A 23,420-nucleotide genomic window follows, 5' to 3' on the forward strand; every position below is an offset into this window, starting at 1 on the left:
TATGTTGGAAACTATAGCCTGAAGGGAAACAGATATTTTGGGCAATTTGTAAGAGCCCCATCATTAAATTTAACTTGTAACTTGTAATTGGGCTTGAATTTTTTATTACTTTCATTTTATTTGTATATTTATTGCTGATAAATGATAAAAGGAATAGTTTTCACTCATAATTTGTTTACACGCCCATTCTGGCTTACTGATACCCAAAAATTGAGAATCAAGAATTGAGTTTATGCAGTAAGTCAGACCTTGAGCAAAAGCATGGCTTGTTTGTCATACTAAGCAATAGAGTTTCTCTTCTCCATGCTCCCCGGTCAGAAGCTGCCTCAGTCAACTGCGTATACGCCCTTATGGGAGGTGAGGTGATAGCTTGGATGCATTCAATACACCCAACACAAACAGAGGTGGATTTGGAGACTGGGAAAGTGCATCACTTACAATTTCTGCAGCTTACTTATTATTTGGCCCTGTAAAGTAAACACTACTGAAGCAATTTGTTCAAATAAATCACAAGTCAATAAATAAAATGGTCTAAAAGATACTGACAGAAGCTCCTCGTCTCTCCTGCACACCTTTCTGTGCACTTTGAACTGAGTGGCCCATAGAGTGTCTAACTGGCTGCACAGTCCTCCTCTGAGGGATCTGTGAGATGTTGTTTTATGGCATCAAACCAAGTGTCTTTGCTTTCCTCACGGAGTTATGACTCAGTAAAGCAGATCAGGTAACTCTCTGAACGCCTGAGACACACTACAATATTCTCAACTCTATTACTCAGTGACCTGACGTTTGACAGAGTAAGAATTGGGAGCCACATCAGAAGAAACACAACAGACCTCCAACAGCACATGAAAATTTATAAATTCATTTTTTATTATTAATTTATCAAATGCAATAAATCCTGCACACCTCATTTTGTTCTATCGTAGATCCCGGTTAATGAATGGGTGCTATCCCTTTTTCACACAAAATAAGCCATATTATTCCGTGGGCACTTAAATGGCAACTGGTGGGAATGACCCATATGCAGCAAACCCTCCTCCAGCACTTGAAAAAACACAAAATTAAAAGGAAAATCAAATCACAATTGTAATATTACTCCGAAAAAATGGAATTAGATATTTACCCCACATTGACCAGCCCTGTTCTGTCATATGATGGAAATCGCTCAGCTACATTTAGTGTGATATTCTGACCAGGTTCAGACATCCATTCATTCATTCATCCTATGTAGATCTATAATCAGTCAGTTAAGTGTTGTTTGACTGAAGCTACTTTCAGATACTTGATGGTTGATGAGCTGAGGACAGATTGTTAGAGTTCATCTGGGACGGATGCTGATCAAAGCCTACTTTTGTGAGCATCTTTGTGGTGACAGCTGTGATTATGTGCATCCATGCATGTGTGTGAATGAGCGTGTGCACGCACTTGTTTGTTTTTTTGACCTGCTGTTGGGTACTTTTTTCCAATTGTGTTAGCTGTTTAGGTGACATATTTTGAAATAAAGGAGCAACATGAAAATGAAGTTAAAATTTGATTCCCGACCACCGGTGTGGTAGTGAGTATATCCCCCCGGCTGTCTTAATTCTGATATTTTCTGTATTTTCCCTTGTGCAGATGAAACATTCTGTGTGAAAGTGAGACCAAGAAGACAATAAGTAGAGATGAGAAAGACTGAGACAGAGAGGAAGTGCGTGTAGTTCAGTTACATAAAGGTCATATGAAGCTCTGCAGCTTGCAGTGGACAGTGCCATCGCTCCTATCTCCTGCCCCCCCCCGCCCCTCCACTTCCGACGAACTGCCTCTCCAGTTTCAGTCACATCCTTTTGTCATCGTGATCTGTTCATTTTTGCCTCCTCCTATCTGCTCCTGCACTTCCACTCTCCATGTCTCGCTCTCATGTCAGCATCCTGTGTCAGCAAATGAATGGCAACCTTTTCTCTTCCCTTTTCTTCTCTTCTCTTCTCTCCCCTTCGCCATCTTGTTGAAGCTGAGTACTTTCTGCTCAGTACTGGGGGTCAGGGGGCCTGGAGGCCTCACACACACACACTCTAATTGGTCCAGATTGGCCATGGACTTTCCGCCAGGTTGTGTGTGCATTGTAGCATGTGCCCCCTGATACATACACACATGCTTGCATATAAAAACACATACGCACACATATACGCACACACACACACACACACACACACACACGCAGAATGGACAATTTTCTATAGTAAAAGTTAATGTCTTTCCAGTCTTTTTCTTTTAAATGTTCTTTTATTTACTCCATGGTTGGTAAATAGACCTATGCTCATAAACAATTCAACGTGTTGAAGAGTGAGAATAAGGGATGATTAGAAAACACACGGAATAGGAGAGGACAGTGATACAATATATAATGCAGACCTTTTATATTCCTTTTATGATGCTGAAATATTGATATCATCATGTGAAAAAGCATTTATTTAATGGAGGCACTACAGTGTTTTGATCCCTGAGTTAGATTTAATACTGCTCTTGTTTTAACAAGCCATCCATCTTTACAGATTAAGAGTCAGATTAACAGTTAATGCAGCACAACTGTGCTTGCTCCTGGTTGGCAAACCTCCATGAACAGCTGCTTAAATCCTTCCAATCTGGCTGATTTACAGCATTTGAACTGTCACACCCCGGGGAATACTCCACTGCTCTGTAAGCAGCAATTTATTCTATCTTCATTCATGAAAACAAGATAAGCACAATGATAATTAAGCTCCCTGGTTTTATACATAGAATCAATAACAAAGCATTTTTTAAAGCTGATTTCATTGAGTGCAAACCAAATATTGGACATTTATTATTACAGTTGGATCATCTGAATGTGCAAAAGTGTGTATGTGTGTGTGGCAGGTCAGCACCTCTACTCCATCCTAGTCATCTCTATCAGGTTACTTTTATTCCTGTCATTTGGCAAAAATGTTATCATGGTGTTTTTCACATACACATACACACAACACCCCAGTGGGAATACATCACACATCCAGTTGGCACTTGTTTAATGCTGACCCATTGGAATATATGTCCATCCCAACAGTGTTCCCCCTCACTCTGAGGGCACAATGCCAGCCATTTCCACAGTCACGTACATTCATTGACACACAAACACAACACATACTGTATGGTCATTAATCCTGCTCTCCGTCATTTTACCTCTTTTACAATTTTGCTTCTCTGCCTGTTGGTCAGCCACATTCTAAAAACGCTTTGTGTGTATGTGTGTGTGTGTTCACGTGCAGACTCAGGGTTTTTCTTTATATACTGCTCACCTTAACGGTCTGCAAATCCAGTCTCCATGGAAACTAGAAGAAGGGGGGGTTGACTTCCTGACACCTTCTGTCCCATAGGACTGTCAGCAACTCTGTATATGTGTGTCTGTGCACATGTGTGCAGTTTACTCACGTATGAGTAGTTTAATTTATAAATATGGCCAGTCACGTATGCTCCTGCTGACAGCAGGGGCATGGAGGGACATGAAAGGTTCCTTATGTTAGGGTGACCAAACGTCCCTATTTTCTGTGGACAGTTTGGCAGCCTGTCCCTGGCTAGACTGAAAGACGGGCACCAGAGCAGAGAGGCAGATGTCTGGTGTTGCACTTGCTCTGACTGAAAGAAGGGGCTAACTGCTGGCTAAAGCAGCTGCAGGAATAAAACTAATTGTGAGTTATCCAAACATTTTTCCTTTTTTTTTTTTTTTTATCTTGAGGTGGAAGAAAGTTCCTTAACATCGGTTAGGAGTTCCTAACCACATAAACTAATGATTCCAAAACTCAAAAGACAGGTAAACTTTCAGATAACAAATAGATATGTTGGAGTTTTCTGCAAAGGATTTCACAGGATGATATTCATAACAGAGAATTCTATACTTTGCTTCGATCGGTGGGCTGGTCCAGAGTAGTTGAGAGTCTGACTCCACAACCTCTCAAAGGTCTTTGTCTTGTAAGTTTCTAAAGTTGGTAATTCTGAATGGCATACATGTTTGTTCTCATGGTATTTGTTCATATATCATTTTGTGTGTTGCCAGCTGCTGCTGGTATTGGAGGGTATTGGACCATAATGTAACACTCAAGCTGAGCGAGAAGTGGACGGATTCCTCCTGTCTTACACAAATATCATATTTAAGTAGTCTTGTGTAATATTGATTTCCCATAGATTTATGCTGAATTAGTGTAAAGTGTGTCTCTGATCCATTCAATAAAGAACACATACAGGATAGCAGGCACTCTATTAGCCATGTGGTTAAGCCTTATAGTATGTGGGTGAGATTTCCTTAAAGAGAGGTTCAGTCTGATACCCAGCTGGGCTGATTCTTTGCCTATCCCCAATGTCTGTTCCATGGAAAGAAAATAACCCAAATATAACATCGACAGTAAAAATACATATCGGTATATTAATAATTATGATAGACTGACCGATGAACTGGAAATGTAGCGTCTTGCGTGTGTGTCTTTTTTCAGAGGTCTGATCAATTTTATCTTTGATGAAAATACAAACTGGTTTGATTTTACTCTTTCAAAGCTACATGTTTTGTGTGTGTGTGTTTGAATCCACTCTTTTGTGAAGCCTCAGCCTTGATTGCTGCTTTTGATCAGCTGCCAAAGCCACGTACCTCAGTGTGTTAGTGGGTCTAGCTGATGGACTGTGTGGAGGAATCCCCCGTACATTAGGACAAATGTAATCAATCTAAAATTTGCAGTGCAATCTTGAAATGTACTGAAAAGTACAACTGCAATTTACTTGCAACCCATCCTCAGTTTTTACATGGCTGCTTCCATTGTTTAAGTCAGGATCACATTATTTGAGCAACAATGTCAACAAGACACATCTGCCTCTTCCTCTTCCTCATGTGACTTTTGGCTGCTTTCCTTGTGCTTGTGTGATAGTGAAGAGAATATCCAACTGTTTGGGCAACAGGGGCAGAGGATGAGGGCTGTGTTGCTGTGATGGCAGTGAAGCTATTGCTTGGCCTCAGTAACGATAAAAGAAAAGGAATGTTAGATGTAAGTATTGCCCAAAATCAACACAGCTTCAGGAGGAATTAGATGTTTTTGAATACAATAATGTCATACATTGTGATGAGTAAGTGGTCTGCCCAATTAATCAAATACACAGTGAAAGATTCCCTGTGAAGACCTTATGCACATGTCTAGTTAACAGCATTGCTTAGCTACTGTTGCAGAGGTAGATAGTTAAAGTGACTAACAATTATTTTTATCACCGATGTTTTTAGCATATTAAATTATCACCCACTCGAAAAAAAGGATACTTTATGTACCAATCAATTAATTAGAAAAAAAAAAGAAAAAAGAAAAAAGTAACCCAAGGAAATGAATGATACAGCATGAAAGAAGGGAAATATAGAAGTTTGGAGATGTTAGAGGCTGAGCTGCTGGATCCATGAAACAGCCGTCAGCTCTGCATCCCTGCCCACCACATCACAGCGTTGCCATGGATATTAGGCCTTGGCAGCACAGCTGTGTATTTAGAGGTGTGCCAGGATGACATCATACAGTAGCTTGCCGCGAAAGTCTACTGCAGGCACATGGCATTTACAATATTTATAGACCCCCAGAACAGATTAGCTCACTCAGTTGCTCAGTGTGACTAGTTTCACTTTGTACACACACACTTAAGAGCAAAGAAGTAGAAGGGAAGTTACTCACGCAATCCTTGCCACACCCATCCTCATAAATATTTCTTCAACTCCACCATTTTTCACCCACTAGTAGGCCTGGACGATAAAACGATTTCAAAATGGGATCACAATAAAATTAAGGTTGATGATATGCTTTGGACATAATTTACTCAATATCAAACAGCAGTAATGAGCATAACAACCGCCACTCAGTACCTTTCTTTTCTGGCTTGCATGTACGTGCCCACTGCCTATTATGAGCTGAATTTAGTTGTTTGAGTTTCAGCCAAGAACAGAAAAGGCAAAGAAGGTTGGAAAAGAGGATAGACATGAGTAAGAGAGGAGCAGAGGCTGACAAACATGATGATGACGGTCAGCGCGGACAGGTATTATCATCAGAAAATAAATACATTGTTAATGAAAAAGGGCCTTTTTTTTTAAGTGACACGGAGCAGACTAAACCGGTCTGCCAAATGTTATTATGCCATTTTAATAAGTTGTTTACTTATTAATTACAAAAATGAGTATTCACTTAGTTTTCATTGTTTCTTTTGCAGAAATAAGAAATAAGAGGAAGAAAATTAGAAGACTGCGTATGAGAGAAAGAGTACTGCTCTTGATTTTTTTTTTTTTGCCAGTTGTGTTTTCTTACAATGTTAATGTATGATGTGAATCCTTTGTCTGCATAAAAACCATTGAACTTACAACATCAGCAAAAAAAACCCCAAAAAAAAACAAAACATATTGTGATAAATATCTATATTGATTAATAAGGAAAATGTATTGTGATAATTTTTTTTGACACATTTAGTGACCACTATGCATGAAAGGTCTATTGCATACCAGCAACTATACCAATATCATTATATATATGCAGTAATTATTGCTAAACTTTTGTCAGCTATTGTTGGTATAAATAAATAAGTTAATTCATAAACACAAAAAAATCTATATCTATATCTATGTACATACAAACATACACACTGCAGTATTAAAAGCGTTGTATTCTAAGTGAAAATTAGCTGTCACTGTACGAGTCATAAGGAAAAGGAATGGTACTTTAGCAGGGCTTAAACTGGTGACAAAATAAGAGACTTCTGCAGTAACTATATATACATCCGCATATGCATAATATAAGCTCCAAGACACACACCGTAAATGACCCCATTCCTCCCAAACGTGCAGATTACATGCACACACACACTATTTAAATCCTCGTATCCCAAAATAAACAAAGTCATTTCTTAGCAGCACAAATACTGTACATCAGTATAACAGCAAAGTATGATTGTGAGTGACTGATGTGTGTGTGTGGGTGTGCATGTATGTGAGCGAGAGAGAAAGAGCCAGAGCCATGAGCTTGAGTTTCAAGGCTAGAGAGCTCCAGAAAGAAAAATCACATTTCATAAATAAATCATCCAGGGCCTTGTGATGGATGCAAACACACACACATACACACACACATCAACATAGACACGGCTGATTTATGGCCATGGCCATCATAGTACCACCAGATTAAAGGGAAATCATTTTATAAAGAGCTGAGTGTTGCTGCAGTTTCAGGGTGTGTGTATGTGTATGTATGTGTATGTGTGTATGTGTGCTGAGCTGACAGAGCCTTATGTATGTCCTGTCATCCAGAGCTCTATAGAATCAGTATGAATACTGAAGTTTCAGCACAGAGCCTATTGTCCAATGTCAAGCAGTGTAATTATAGAAACACCTGTGTGTGTATTTATAGACACACACACACACACACACACACACAGTGTGTACATGCTGTAGTATGTGCATGTATGTTTTTGGAGCTATGGAAATAAAAGATGAGTATTTTAGGATCCTGCGTGACAGAAAGCCGTTCGCACTATTCTTCTGCTCTCGCTCTTTCTCCTTGACTCTCCCACTCCCCTTTCTCCTGACTTCCTTGTTGAGAAAATATGAAATGGCAAAAAGCATGTTCACAGCAAATTGCAGCGCTTATGGGAAATAATGATATAAACACATATATATAAATTAGTGGTTTGCTTTATAAAGTGGATATAATATTCTCAGAAAAAAGAAAAAGAATCTTCCATTGTGGTGGATGCTGCTTTGAAGATATGATATGATATTACCATTTGATATTTCTTCCAATGCTCCTCCTGAACATCCATTTTCAGCTTTAACCGTCTCACACTGAGGTACACTGTTATCAAAATACTCTATTTTCTGTGCTCTGCAGCTCCCATCCTGCTGGTATATAAATATCGTGCCATTTGGTTTTAAAACAAAAATATTACTACACATATTCACATGGAGACATTTTTGAAGGAAGAGTGAAGCATCAGAAGTGAAATGTCTCAGTTTGAACTGGGTTTGGTTTGAAAGTGGGGCTTCATCGTGCCTAGTGTGGATGGTGTTTGGCTTCAAAAGTTCCACATTACACATAACAACATAATTTATAGCTTGTAATAAGAGTCACCGCAGAGATTGGAAAATGAAGCAGTGTGCAATACCCACTTTAACTAAAAAGCCACAACCAATTCACTTTATTTTTTATTTTGTTGTTTTATTTTTATTCCTCCGTCCATTATCTATTATCTGCACAGAATTACACCTTGCTGGAGCCAATATGTCCTGACATTGGGTGGCATTGGAATAAACCAGTCACCAGTCTATAACAGGTCTGGCAAATACATCCACCATTAATTCACCGTTCATTCTCATTCTCTTATTGAAATGTGTTCATCTATTTATACAGCCACTGCAGTTGAAGCATGAAGAGTGATTTTAAGCAGAACTTACCCAGACTTGAGCTCACACTGTGTTTGATTACATGTACAATCTTCCAATCTCCATCTGGCAATTTCTAGAACATTTGTACATACATATCCATATTCTTAATTAACAACAGTGCAAAACTGCAATCTGTGTAGCCTGACATGAAATCCAACAACAGTAGTGCACAGGCGAGCATGCTGAATGTGTATAAAGATTTGGAAAGACCCCACAGGCTGTAGAGCAAAACCAATGAGGGAGTGCCTTTTTCTTGTGACCATCAGGGGGCGGCAGGCAACGGCACTTCTCACTTGATTCATGAGCTCTGTTTTCCAAACGTGTGTTCGGTGTCAGTGACTAGTTTCGTTCAGCACTATGATGATTTTCGGTAGGCCTGAGGGTTTAGCTGTCATGTGATTGACACACCTGCCTGCCAATCAGGAGGATGGAGAAACGAGCAGGTTAGATCCAGCCCTCACTCCTCCTCAGCTCCACCCTCTCCTCCAATAACCCAACATAAACAATCCAATTACTTCTGGTCGATTCTTCTGCCCGCAGCCAAACTCAAGGGCTTCAGAATGTCACTGCACTAACCAACAGGTGACATGATTGTGGGTTGTTATTTGGGCAAGCAGAAAACAAACAGCCAAACTGCCTCACCCCCCCGCCTGCTGCTGTTCTCTGCCTGGACAGCTTCACCTTTCTCTTTCCAAGCTTTAGAGACTTCGGTTTTTATTGTTCAGTACTGACATTTAATGTCTGGTTCAGGGGGGAGCAATTTAGATGTCACTTCTGTAATTTCTAATATATTTGATGTTAAATAATAATCACACAATCCACTATTTTACTGCCCCTTTCCAGGTTCATCATCTGGCTTGAATTTGAAACACAGAACACCGATAAGCACACTTTGGTCTTGAGGAGTTGCACATACATTAAAACGCTTCATGCACAGCTATATTGCTAACTGCTAACTTACTAGCTAACTCCCAGCAGCCTCATGGATCTCTCTTCTGTCTATGCAGTAAATCAGTGTCTTAAAGTATTCTTAAAAGGAGGGACTCCTGTAATCATTTTCTGTCTCAAACTATTAAATCACCAAATTAGCTTCAGTTTTTGTTGCTGCGTTCTCTAAACGATTAATGCACACAAATTATCCGTGCAATATCACAACAGAGAATTGACCAGTACAGGCTGAGTCAAGAATTGCTTGGCGCACACACACACACACACACACACAAACACACACACTTGGCTATTGCTCACCACCAGCCAAAACTCACAGGATTATCCTCAATGCAAAACCCTCCAAATTAAGCTGCTTTCCGCTCCACTTGCCAAGCTCTTTGTCAGTGTGACAAGTTCACACCCGAAAAAAGGACTGAAACAATCAATAAGCAGCTGTAGGTTAGGTTAGCTTTCAATGATGAATGCTAACAGATCATTCATGGGACACAATGCTGTTCTGAGATCTGATATCACTCACATCTAACTCTGGCTGGAAAAGCGTTCCACTCCTTTCCCCGATGGCACATCAGCCAATACTGTACAACAATTAGAATTGTACAATAGGCCATCTCTGAAATTTACTGTAATCTACTGTATTGACTGTATACTTGGAGTTTGAATGAATTTCACATTTTATCCATATTCATTGCTTTAAGTTCAGTCCTACACTCCATGTTCCCATCAATGTGAGGATAGAGCAGTGGGAGAGGAGCAGGACAGGACAGCAGCTTGTCGCCTCACTTTCAGGCACCATTAGAGGTGCTTGTTGTGCCTCTATCACTACAGTTACTGTTATTGTGGACTTAGTGAAGGCACACATGCACACACACTCACGGTGGTGTACAGTTACACCCTGCTACTGCAGTTTTCGCCCCATGAAGGGCAAGAGCTGCGTTCGTGACCTCCACAAACACACAACACCTAGGCGCCTCATTACTCACAGCCATTATTAGCTACAGGAAGCATGGGGAAGAGAGGAGATTATGAGCAAATTATGCTGGGCGTACCCTTGGAGCAGTTTATTTACTCTGGATTTAGGAATAAATATTAATACAGCTGTGTTTGATGCATCTCCTGCTTTCCTCTAGAACTATGATGCACTTTCATCTGAGAAACGGAGCTCACAGCTGGGATGGACTGAATGTGTGTGAGTTTGTGTATTTTTCAGTGAATGATTCAGTGTGTTTGTGTACAGTAGGGGTTTATATATGAAAAAACGGTGTCAAAAATTGGTTTACGATTGCTTTTTCACAAGAAATTAAATATGATGTATTACATTTTATATGTAAAGATGTGAGCAGACAGTGTCTTTATATGACTAGATTTTCCCGCCCTTCCCTTTCTTCAAGTTATGACGGCACGCAGAGAGTTCAGATGTGAAAGTGTATGCAGCCAGAGGCTAAGTGCAGCTGCTGTTCACACGACTGTGTGCATTACAGTCGTAACAGGCTTCCCTTTGACATGACCTGGAGCTTGAAGAGGACAAAAGGAAGGAGAGCTGGAGAAGAGGTGAGCTGTCATGAGAACAGCAGGAGAGAGAGTCAGCTGACACAGGTGCCTCAGGCGGGGGCAGAAGGCAGGAGGTGACAGAGGGGACTGATAAAGAGAAGTGAAGAGGGCAGGACACAATGAGGAGAGGAGGAAGGCAGTAATCTAAAATGATGACTCCTCCCAGAGAAATGATTGTGTCTGATGTGCAGATGGTGGGATAGGTTAACAGCAATAAGTCAATTTCCAAAATGCCATTTCAGTTTTGTTCAGTTGTCAGTGTTCCAATTTCAATCTTAGTGACTTCTCTAAAGCACACTATATTTTCACACCATCCTTAATACTGTAATCAAGATGTGCTCTGCATTCATGGAAATGAAGATATCGTAATATAGGCCACTTCAATTGTGACAGATTTCTGAGAAGCAGCAGCAGCAGCAACTAACTCCTGGACTTTCTTTGTGCTGCCACTCACCTTTCAGGCTGCATACGCCCACCGTCCCTGTCAGGCCATCAGAGCTTGTTGAGGCAGGAAGCCAAGCAGATGCTATTCAGAGCCTTAAAAGGGTTATCGCTCTCATCTGCTGTTTATAGTTTAGATTTTAATTAAAATTCAGTAAACAGTTTAGAATTTCAGGAAAAATAATTAGTTTTCTGGCCAACAGTTAGATGAGCAGATTGATGTTATTTTCACATGTTTCCAAAAAGCATGAAGCTACAGCAACTAGCTAGTTATCTTAGCTTAGTTTAGCTTAGCTGAGCTTAAAGACTTGAAATAGATGACTCTGTTCAAAGGTAACAAACAATACGTTTAAAGTTCGCTAATAAACATAATTAAGCATTTCTTGTTTAAACTTTCCTAAAACTGAGAACTAAAAACATGAACCTGCTGTTTTCAAGGAAGCGCATGTGCTGATCTATCTCTTTCTGGAAGCAGTTGCCAGGCAACCAGTTCAGGCTAGAGGAAGTTATGGGTCCTGGCCAAAAAATAGTCTGTATAAAATTGTTAATTAGTGAGCTTTGGAGGTGCTCCACTGCCTGCTGGTCAGAGCTCCATAGTCATCTACAGGCATGAGCGCGACATCCATCTGATCATTTCACTCTAGACCAAAAAAAAAAAGAAAAAGAGGCAAAAGTGTATTTTCCTAAATGCCAAAGATTTTGATTTTAAAAGATGCTAGTATCGAGTTTTAGTGGACAAAATAATATTTGCAAACGTATAGATTGTGATAATGTAATTTTTCAGTGAGATTGATACTTTGCATAATAATACACTTATTCCACATTTCCATTAGTTTTATTTACGATGGAATGGGTGAGGGACGCCTTCTGCTTCACATTGTGTTACAATGTAAAATGGCCGCTCTCCATCAAGGGAAAGTTCAGCTGAGATAAGCAATGATTGACAAAGATACAAAGGCAGCAAGAGGAGGGGAGAGCAAAGAGAGAAAGAAAGAGAAAGAGACAATTGATGGAGGATCTAAGATTCTAAAAGTAATAAAATGTAGTGAGACTGCAGCAAGAGAAGTGAGATTTGGTCGAAGAAAAAAACCAAGAGAACAAAAACTGTGAGAGGCTGTCAGATAAACACCCCCACCCCCCGAAAAAAAAAAACAAAACAAGCAAGCAGAAAAAACCATCAGAGGTCTCCCTCTGCTGTGAATTCCTCTGCAGAAACTGGAACTTCAAACGTGTCAAGTTTTTAGTGTTTTTGTCGGCACTGTTGATGTGCATGTTACCTTGTGGTTTGTGTTTGTGTATGACTGCTCAGTGCTTTTTTGAATGTTTTTGTGTTTCTGTCTCTTACTATAAAATTATGAAGGCTGACTCCCACTGATGCCAAGGATGAGAATGTATCACCATACGCTGGCTTCTCCTGCCACTTTGGTTTCTCTGCTCTTTCTTCTTCTAAATCCTGTTGAAACATCACATAGCCGTTGTTTGCAGAATCAAATCAATTACTTTTTTTTTAACCTCTTTCAATTCCAGTGTCCACTGCATATCTGGCCTGTCTAAAGACACATTTTGCTTGCATCTTTGTGGAAATTCAAACACGACTGGGTTTGCTCGTATTTTGTGGGAGTACCTGATGATGCCAGTAGGGGTCTCTGTGTCACCACTAACCCACACAGCATCAATGACCGCTGTGGGTGGCCTCTCAGTTGTTTTCAGGCTGAAGCTCCTGTCTGCAGTGAGCTGCTGCCAGTTAAAGGTGGAAGTCACCACAAAACCAAGAGATGTTTTGATGTGTGCAGACTTATCTGTCTCAGTGATTCATCTTCTCTCTCCTGTGAACCCTGTTTCCCTGGCAACCAGGTGCAAGCAAAAAGCCCTAGACAGGGCTTTTGCGCTCCGCCACTCCCAACGTTTACAATGTTAAATAAACAGTTTTTGTTTCTTCTTTTGATTGATTGAACAGAATAAGTGGGTAGGTGAGCCCACGAAGAGGTGACGTGCATGATGATAGGGAGATGACACTTAGCTGTCATCAGTTGTCATCAGTGGTGGACATAGTGCACAGGTCCAGTAATTGACTGAAGGTACAGACCCACATGGTCAAACGTCATTCCAACAAAAATGAAAGCAGCTAAGTTGAACTATGACTTGTGTAAAAGCACAGGAGTACTTGCTTCTATTAATACCTAAGTTTTCATAGTACAATGTGTCCTGAAACAGTACATTCAAATAATATGAATCTAAAATAATGCAGAGAATGAACTCATGTAAGTACAGTAAATTTACTTTGTTACTGTCCACCACTGGTTGTAATCAATTAAACACCGAATGCTAAATGATTAGTTTACGAATACAATATATTACTGTTTTTAGAGAAGAGCAAAGGTGTGTATGCTGTTACAGTAGATACAGTAGTCACGTAGTCACTGCACCTCTTGTGTATTTGAAAACACTTTAGAAAAGCTGATAAACATAAGAAATTTATAATATGAAAACTTTCCTTACATCTGCTCAAGAGATTCTGCTGCCCTGTCTTTCAAACTAATTTTCCAAGTTTGCACAGCAGCTTTCTGTAAAATGTTTCATTTTCAGAGCAGATTATTTGGGTGGATTTAGACAAGGAATTTTCTCAGACTTGACTCAGCTTTTATAGAGTCATGTAAACAACAGTATCAATGTGCTACTCCTCATGATTGCCCCTAATAATGATCTGCTGTAAATTGGTTAAAAAGAACAATACAATAATATAGATCATGAATATTTGTGTTTTCACTGTTAATTTCAATATTTGTATGATGTGCTTTGATGCAACACTCACGTTATACCAAAAAAATAAGACTGAATTTTACAGATGGCACAAAGAATGTAATGAGAAAATGTAGACATTAAACATATTTTTTAGAGGATATACTTGGGTCAAGTGCAGGCACAGTGAAAATCCTACTGGGAAGAAAAGGACAAAGCAGGCTGCCATTTATAAATAGAAAGAGTCAGCACGCACAGTGTCACGCTGGAGGAAAATGGGTCTCTTGAATTTGTGTTGAGTAAGCAGTGACTGGAGTTTTTATTAGAGGGAAATAGAGCGTTTCATTTCATGCTAATTTTTGGCATTAGCTCCAAATATGACTTAAAAACTCAATCTGAGTGCCTAAACTTTCATGTACCTGTGTGTGTGTGTGTCTGTGTGTGTGCGAGCAACCAAGAACAGGTGGCCTGAGCCCCCAGCAGTCTTTGTCCAAACCTTGCCTCCTCCACCCTCCATTAGCCACTCTCTGCTCCTCTTTCTCCTTCCTGATTATTTCTGCCTCATTCTGCCATTCCGACTCACTAAAATCATACAAGTTTACCCCCACCCTGCGTCCCTGTTCTTCTTCGCCTGTCCCCGTTTACCTCCCTCTACTTTCTCTCTCTGTCTCCTCGCCCCTCTTCACGGCCCGCCCCAGGCTGTAGTTTGAGCAGGCTGACTAGTGGAGTGCTGTTGTCCCAGCGGAGGGCACAGGGAGCAGCTCATGATTCTCATCCAGCCCTGCTACACTCAGTGTTGACCAGGACTCACAGGAGCTAGCCCTCTCCTCTGCTTTCCTCACCCTCCCTTTTACCACTCCTCATCCTCCACCTGTCCCCATCTCTCTCTTTATGGAGGGTCTGTTTGAGGGGTCTGACATGTTTCACCTCCGCCATGAACCCAACACTGAAGATCCACCTTCTGAATGGGACCCACTTTAACACCTACATGTATCAGGTAGGGATTCAACACATACATATTAAACAGCTTCCTCCGCACTTTCCACGTGTCCTTGCCTGAGTATTGATTACAGCACTGATGACTCTGAGATATGGCCCCTTCTCCACCTCCAACTCTCCCTCCCATCTTACTTTGTCCCTTCCTTCGTTTGCAAACTGCATGTTGGTTTAGAAATATGGGCACTCTCTCCACAACGCCTTTTACTGATTGATTTGGCTTGCTGGATGTTTTTGTCCAAGAAATAAAGAAGATGAATATCTGTCATGTACTGTTGGGAAATTATCTCTCTTTCTCTATGACGGCCTGTGCTTGACTTATCCTGTGTTTATCACAAAATGCATTGGAGAGACATATTCTACTGATGCGCAACAAGAACTCTTTATATTTGTCCTTTCATCTGAGCAGCGGAAGTACTCCCCTCTCCTCCTTCCTCTCATTCTTTTGTCCCTTTTTCCTGCTGCAGGTTTTGCTTTGTTCTATTGAAGAAAAATGGGATATATGAATGGATGCTATTCTAGGCTCAGGCCTTCAATGGAGAGAAAGTTGGATAACCTTCAGGCATATGACACCTTCTTTGCCTGCTGAAATATAAGAAAGAGATATTTGGGAAGTAGGCAGAGCTGCACTCTTCTATCACTGTTAAATGCTTTTGCTACAGCCATCAACTTTATGGTCAATAATCTTATTAAATTATTATTAAATGCTTGTCAATGCGAATGTTTTCATTGTGGTGAATTATTGGATTTCTGCCAGATTTGATCAAGATCCTTTGAAAATTAGTTCAAAGTCTTTTCGATTCACTTAATGTTTTGAATTTCAAGGGTTTCATTAAATCCCACTCTGAACACCTGTTCGGAGTGGGATTTACCGAGTTGTGTTTCCATCCAGAGTATTTTCCATTGAATTATCAGCATTTCAAAGTGAGTCCACAGCTGGCAAGGCTTCAGTCAAACTTGGCATTGTCCCTAATGTGCTTCACTTAGGCAGATTTGCTCATGACTCACAATGATAATGCAGACGCACAATTTTACTACAGTAGTCTCAGCCATGAAGAATAATGAAAGCGAATTGGTTGTGTTGGCTTTCTTTATTTGTGCTCCACATTCAACATCCTAGAGTGAAGACTAGCTTTGCAGTTGCTCCTCTAGAGCATAAGTCAGGGAGGGGATCTGTCAGGTGCTGCAGTCAGCTGCCTCTCTCTATGCTCTGAAGAACTATCATACTGTCACGCAGAAGGAAAATCTCTTAGCGGCTTTGTGCATGTGCGTTGTGTTTCAGAGTATCTGCGCCTGTGTGCAACTAACAAAATTTTCATGCAAAGTTTGTGTACTGCTCAACACTTGAATTTCCTAATGAGACATTGCCATGGCAACAGTGCCTGTGTCATTGCCTACTTCATCCATACACCCAGGCTAGGTGTTATGGGGGCTGTGGTGGTCACAGTTCCTGTGTGTGTTGGCTAAGATTTATCAGAAGAAGGTGGAGTCTACCTCTCTGCTGTTTGCTGCCTTTCTCTGTCTTTGGTCAAGAGTTGCAGAGCTGTGATATCTGAGTCTCCCCAGAGACTCCTTCATTCTCCATTCCTTAGCCCTGCATTTATTTATTCACTCTTTAGTAAATTACCATGATTTACAGCAGAGTTAATTTAGCGTTATTTGGTGCACAGAAGTAAAAGGAGCTCAGTCATTATACACTATCAGTGATGCCATATCTGCTCTTCACTGTCTCTCCAAAGGGAATGATCACTCTGTTAGTTACTCATGATTTTGATCCTGGATTAGTTTCCTGGATTTTTAACCCTGTTTTGATAGGATTGCTGAAATGAACAGTCACCACCTATCTGTTCCCCAGTTAATTTCATACTTATATGCTCTCTGCACATTCACATATTATCCTCTTTTCTTCTCCTCCCACCAACTGATGCTCACAGTCACTGTTCTCTGACTCCAGGTTACATCAATTTATATTTATTTTGGCATCACTCTGTCGTGTTAATCTACCCAGAGCAGAAGTACCATTGCTATAAGGTGAGAGGCTGGGTGTTGTTCACTGCATGATTTTTTTCTGAAAACAGTCTACGGTATTTTATGCATGCCAGTAGCTGTTTCTCAGTGCGCTTTGCAGGAAAAGACTCTATTATTGAAGTCAACCAAGGATTGTTGACTACTGAGTATTGAAGACGGGGTAGAATTTAATAATCGTATGCTTCTTCCTGCTCATTTTTGGACATGTAAGTGAACATTGTTTTTGTTGGTTTTAACTCTTTAAATTTGCTGGATTTTTCTTATTTTACGCACACATGGTTGAAATAAAGCCTTCATTCAGTCATTCATTCATTCAATATACTACTTTGTTTGTTGTGTACCATTTTGCCAGTGCTTACCTGTTTCTCATAAAATTACCTTCAACAGCCCACAACAGGACAACAGTTGGGAAATTGGCAGGTTAATGTGTGTGCCATAAAATGGAGCTGTTGTGAAAGCAATTGTGTGATAATTGTATGAGAGAGAATTGTCTAAAGGGGAAATAACAGTTGATCATATATTAATACAAAAATAGCAGTAACCGTTGTGAACTAATCAACTGGTGAAGGGGAAAAGATGTGTCAGTGAAAGAGGATGTCACCCGTTCATTCTGTCCAGTCCCTTTGCCTCTGCCAGGGTCAGTTTCCTCAAACACAGCTACACAGCTAAAAAAAAACAAAACTAAATAACTGGTGAGCAGAGAAGTAGTTGCATCATTTGTGATGAGTGCTCATATTTTCATCACAGTGCAGGAATATAAAAGCAGAGTTATTTTGATGTAGTATATAATATTCTATATTTTAATATACTGCAATCTATATGCAAAAATCAACCAGCTGCTACATATACTTTTCACAAGAGAAATACAAAATGCAGAGCGTTACATCAACTGCAATACTAATGTGGTTTGGTTGCCCAAAACCGTAATCTATGGCTTATTAAAGTATAATATTATATATAATATATATAATATTGCGTACTTTAGCATGATGGGAACCGATAATACATGAATGAGGTGGTGATTTCTGAAATTCAGACTCAGGTGTGTGGTGAAGGTTATCTCTCCACAGTGCTGAACTATGTGCAAATTACAAATTCACAGCCACACACCTACACACTCACGGGGAGAGAGAGAGAGAATACAGACGGATGGTTGTGTGTATTTGTTGTGTGTGTGTGATAGCGACTGAACGAACAATTTTCGAGCTCTTTTCTCTACACACACACACACCCACACTCTCACACACGCACATACACACGTACAGAGCTTTTTTTTTTTTTTTTTTTTTTTTTTTCCCCATCCTTTAATCCCAAACTGCTTAAGGAAGCGAAGGGGAGAAATCCTTTTACAATGTCTGGGCTCAGCAGTGTTTGGTAACCACTTGCTATCTAACATTGTGGTTGGAGGCAGAGGAGCAGCGTTTTATCCAGACGCCCAGAACCTTCTTCTCTGCTCTGTATGATATACTCTCTGACAGATGTCGAAGCTGTGTTGTCACAGAGCCACTTCTGTATTTGACTGTTGTGTGAAGTTGAATAAACATCTTGGGATTTTGAAAGCTCAGATTTTTTTTTTTTTTTTTTTTGTGGGGGGGAGAGGGGAGTGGGGGTTTAGTATTACAAAGTGCAAATGGTGATAGTTTGTGTACACCAACACATGCTTGTAAGTATGAAGGACAGAACAAAAGCAGTGGGAAGGTGTTAGAAACAGCTCCTTGAGAAATTAAATATGGACGTTTTTTTGTTTTTAGAGTGGCAGTGTTTTGTTTTTTGCACTGTCCTGCTATTTAATAATCCTAACAAAAGTTATACATTCACACCTCTGTCTACACTACACTTTTTAACAATTGAAAAACTGAAAAATGGGATAGAGCAGAGTGGTCCTACAAGACTAAGGGACGACGAGATGAAGCGGTAGATTAAAGAGTGCGAGCAGTGGCCTGTTGAGTCTTTTTGCCATGATTGAAGGAGACATTCAGCGCTAACATCTGTTGGTGGATTTGACTGAGCTGTCTATTGGCGCACCCCTGTGGAATTAGGAAAACTAAAATGAACAATCTGACCCATTTTTCTCCTTTCCTCCCATCACTTTCCCTCCTCCCATCAGTTTCCTCCTCACTTCTTAGTTATATTTTTAGCTTCCAACTAAAAGCATAACTGATGGGCAGGGGTGGACAGTAACAAAATAAATTTACTTGAGTACTATACTTAAGCACAGTTTTTGAGTATCTGTACTTTACTTGAGTATTATTTTTGGGGGATACTTTCACTCCATTACATTTGAATGTTAAGGTGAAAGGCAGCCCCTCCAGAGCCTTGAGAGTAAAAATGGACCCTTCAAGAGACTAGACCAGACCCCCCAGAGACCAGACCTCTCCAGAGACTAGAGACTAGACCAGACCCCCAGAGACCCTTCCAGACATCTGTGAGTTTGTGTTATTGTATTGGACTTTCTTTCAGAGGCACCCAGTGTAATGGTGCTGTAGGACAGTAAAACATAACTTCATTTTAGATCTGAAAAAATCCATTCCCCCCATTATGCCCAGTCATAGCTTCTGAAGTACTGAGTTTGTCATCTTAGAAAAGGAAAAATACATTTCTGTTGCAATTTTTGATTCACAAAATTATCAAAGCTCTCTATCCATGTCAGGTTCAGTAGACTTCGTGATTTGGACTAGTGTGAGAGAACAATGGCGACTTTATTACCACTTTACCACCATTTCTGTAACACTAGAAAAAAGGTAGATGAGCACTGTACCTGTCTGTATAATACAGACATTTCTGCATTTGGCTGGAAATTATCTTTGTATATCAGCTGTTGACAGCTGTTGGTGACAACTCTTCTGGTTCCACCTGACTTGTTGACAGCCCAGGGTCAGGAGGCAGGTCTACCGGTCCACAGGCATTCTCAACCAGGCATATCATGTAGTTTAAGGGTAAAAACAAAGATAATTCTTTATTTCAGCATTAAAGCAACATTCCTAGTCAGCTCCAGTGTTCGTGTCATTGGTGACAAATATGAGGCTACAAGTGTGCAATGTCACAGCTTTTGGGACTGCCAAACTGAGTGTGCATGCACATGTGTGTGTGGGTTTTTGAGTGTGCATGTTTGTTTGTGTGTGTTTGAGGCAAACACAGAGAGCATAAGCCTCTGGATATTGGTTTGGACCAAAGCCAAGATCTCAGGAAATGCCAACAAAGATGCCAAGAGATGTTCAAACAACATCCATGCACACAAACATTCGGACATATACACTTCAGTAAACAAATAACCCTCATTTGTTCCAGAACAGGCCAAGATATAATTAATCAGCTTCCAGCAGGGGTAGCACTGCAGCATAGTGGTTAGCGCTGTTGCCCCACAACAAGACGGTTTCGGGTTTGGTTCATGGGTTTCCTCTCACCAAAGACATAATGTTTGGGTGACTCTAAATTGTCCGTAGGTCTGAGTGTGAGCGCTGCGAAGTGCTCTCTGACATTCAAATTGACAGATCTCAAGATGTTAGTTGAGCAAAAAGGAGGGAACTTTCTGGTGTCACTGATTTGTGGGCATGATTTTACACTGCCATCTACCTGAGAAGGATAGGAGAAGGATATCAGTATGTGGACACTTTATAATTTCAGAACTGAGCAGGTGAATTTATCATTATTAGCAAAAAAGAAACATCAAAGAAACTGCTGAATATTTAACCAGCCAACTATTGCATTTAAAATACTACAATATTATTTAAAAAATCATATGGACTATGGATGTCTGATCAAACCTTTGACCACTTGGATTTTTTAAAGAATTGTTAGCCCCAAACAGAAAAATGGCCAGGTGAAATGCCATGAAAGTTTATTTCCTGTAAAAATCAAACACACAGCAGAATACTGCTGCAGTTCCATCACAAGCATCTCCCGAGCTATTAAAGTTAATGGCGCCAACTCCTTGCAGCTCCAAAAGACCATAAAATGGCCATCAAATGTGCAATATGCGCTTGTTCGTGGAGTTGTGGGCACGAAGCGCTGGTATCTTGAATAGTGTGCAGCTATGAACATCCATGAACTCAATACTCCACTCAACACACACAGTCAATGGTGTATATATATATAAATAAATTTTAAAATTTAGATAGGAGAAAACTATGAAAGAACCGAGCAGTGCAGCGCTAATGAGCTGTGGCTTTGGCTTCACCGCAGAGCTATGTGGCTGGTGTTTTTCTAATCTGCGAACCCTCGAGAAAGCAAATAAAACATTGTGCCATTCTTTTTCGGCTAACATGGGGATATATCACTCTACTGCTGAATATTCATGTCTCAGTGGGCTGACACCTTCACATTGCAGCGAGTGTGTCTTTGCTGCTGCTGTTACAAACATAGTTGGTCATAGTGTCATAATAACAAACGCTTCAGCCAAGTGCATATCAAATTGCATGTCTGGGTAATGCATTCCCTCTTTAATACTAGATATGTTTGATTACCAAAGACAAAGGGATGGCACAGATGCCACTGTTCTCTGTTAACTCAATTTATGACTTTTTGTAAAATATATATTATATATGTAAAAAAAGATTTTGATTCCAACCATTCATGAGGTTCAAGACATGTTTAGAAAATCAGATATTCAGTGTTGCAGTGCGCAGTTGTCTGTAGTCTGCCAACCTTCTACCTGTCTTTCTATAGAGGCCCCAACACGAACAGAACAGCTGTGTTCAGTCTGCTGGCTTGCTGCTGAAATTTTATTGCTCCAAAAACAAAGAGATGGGCAAACAGCCAAAGTTTAATTTTGTGAATCTGATAACACAGTGCCACTTTGGTGCATAGTTTGTTATAAAGTTTCCACTCGCTCCGACCACCTTTTAGCTCCAGTGTACAGAAAATGGCCCCATTCAGCATCTCTCTTTCCAATCTAAACTGCAGCAACTTTTCATACAGAAGAAGAAATCCTTCCACGAATGTTAACAACATCATGTACTGTCCTGTGTGACGGGAGTGCTTTTGCTACCAAAAACTGATCAGCCACATCCATTTTTGTTTGCACTGAAAGATTAAAGCCTCTCAGTTTCACAAAAGAGGAGCCCATTATGTTGAGCAGAACGTGTGTGTTTCAGAGGTGGACAGAGTACACAACTTCACTACCTGAGTAAAAGTACAGATACTCCTTGTCAAATATTACTCCAATACAAGTAAAAGTAGCTTTGTAAAAATATTACTAAAGTAAAAGTATAAAAAAGTAGCTGTATTGTCATTATACAATACACTGATGTGATTCTGCTACAGACATGTTTATAGCTCAAACATACCTTCAGTTAAAGAGGCCCTAAAGAAGCGGTCTCTGGAGGGATCTGGTCTGGTCTCTAGTCTCTGGAGGGGTCCAGATTCTCGTCTGTACAAAACATATTTTATTTGGACACAATAAACATAGTCTCAAACTCCGGGGTCCGGTCTCTGCTTGATGTGCTGCGTGTTACCTTGTGTTGCTGTCTCTGATGTTCAGCTTGATTAATAGACAGTCCTGTGTGCTCCATGTGTAGGTCCTCCTCTGCCTCCTTTTATGGTGGTACTTCTTGTCATAGATGGAGGTTGACGGCAAAAAAGGAGGTGAGAATTAGTGAGTTAGTGTCGCAGCTCCGCACTTTAGCTAGCTCAGCTTATGCTAGCGTAGCTAGCTATAAAGCTAAGTCTCGTTTCACCTTAGCTTGACTTGTTGATGCCGGTAACCATGGTAACTAGCAGTCGCACACACGGAGAAGTGTAGTAGCTGAACACATGGACCGGTTTTATTCAGCTATTTTATTCCTTCCAACATCACAACACAGCACTTTTATGAGTTTCATCACACTGACTATAAAGCTTACAGCGGCTACAGCTGGCATTCACCGGAGAGAGGACAAACAGGCTTCTCTGCAAGTGTACGCACAACACAACATGGCTACGTGCTGACTACGTCACACATTACTTGCAAGGCCACCAAAAGAAATAAATATAATATTTCTGTTTCCCAGTTCAGGGTGTAAATGAAGCGGTTATCGCTGGCCAGCTCTAATGCTAACGTCCGTTAGCCTAGCTTGTATTAAAGCCCGACACAAAACGTCATCTATTTCCGCACTTTCCGACAAAGATATTGGCCGCAAATTTAGAAGAAGTACTCCACCGTTTCTGACACAACAACACACACAAGGACCGGGACATTACTCGTTGTTAATGTTTTTTGTGCAGAAAGACAGACCTGTATTCTGCTGAGTGATGAGGAGTTGGACCGTGTTGTTGTCAGTGATGTCCACAGAAGACATCCAAACTCTGGATA

The 23,420-nt window shown here is 40.4% G+C and overlaps 1 protein-coding gene across 1 annotated transcript in view; it reads left to right on the forward strand.

Moving 5' to 3' along the window:
- Positions 1-23,420, forward strand: part of ppfia4 (PTPRF interacting protein alpha 4) — a 53,830-nt gene that overhangs the window by 13,026 nt on the left and 17,384 nt on the right. The gene's annotated exons all lie outside the window — the stretch shown is intronic.

Source organism: Echeneis naucrates, chromosome 5 (genome assembly GCF_900963305.1).
Source record: "Echeneis naucrates chromosome 5, fEcheNa1.1, whole genome shotgun sequence".
Lineage (NCBI taxonomy): Eukaryota > Metazoa > Chordata > Actinopteri > Carangiformes > Echeneidae > Echeneis > Echeneis naucrates.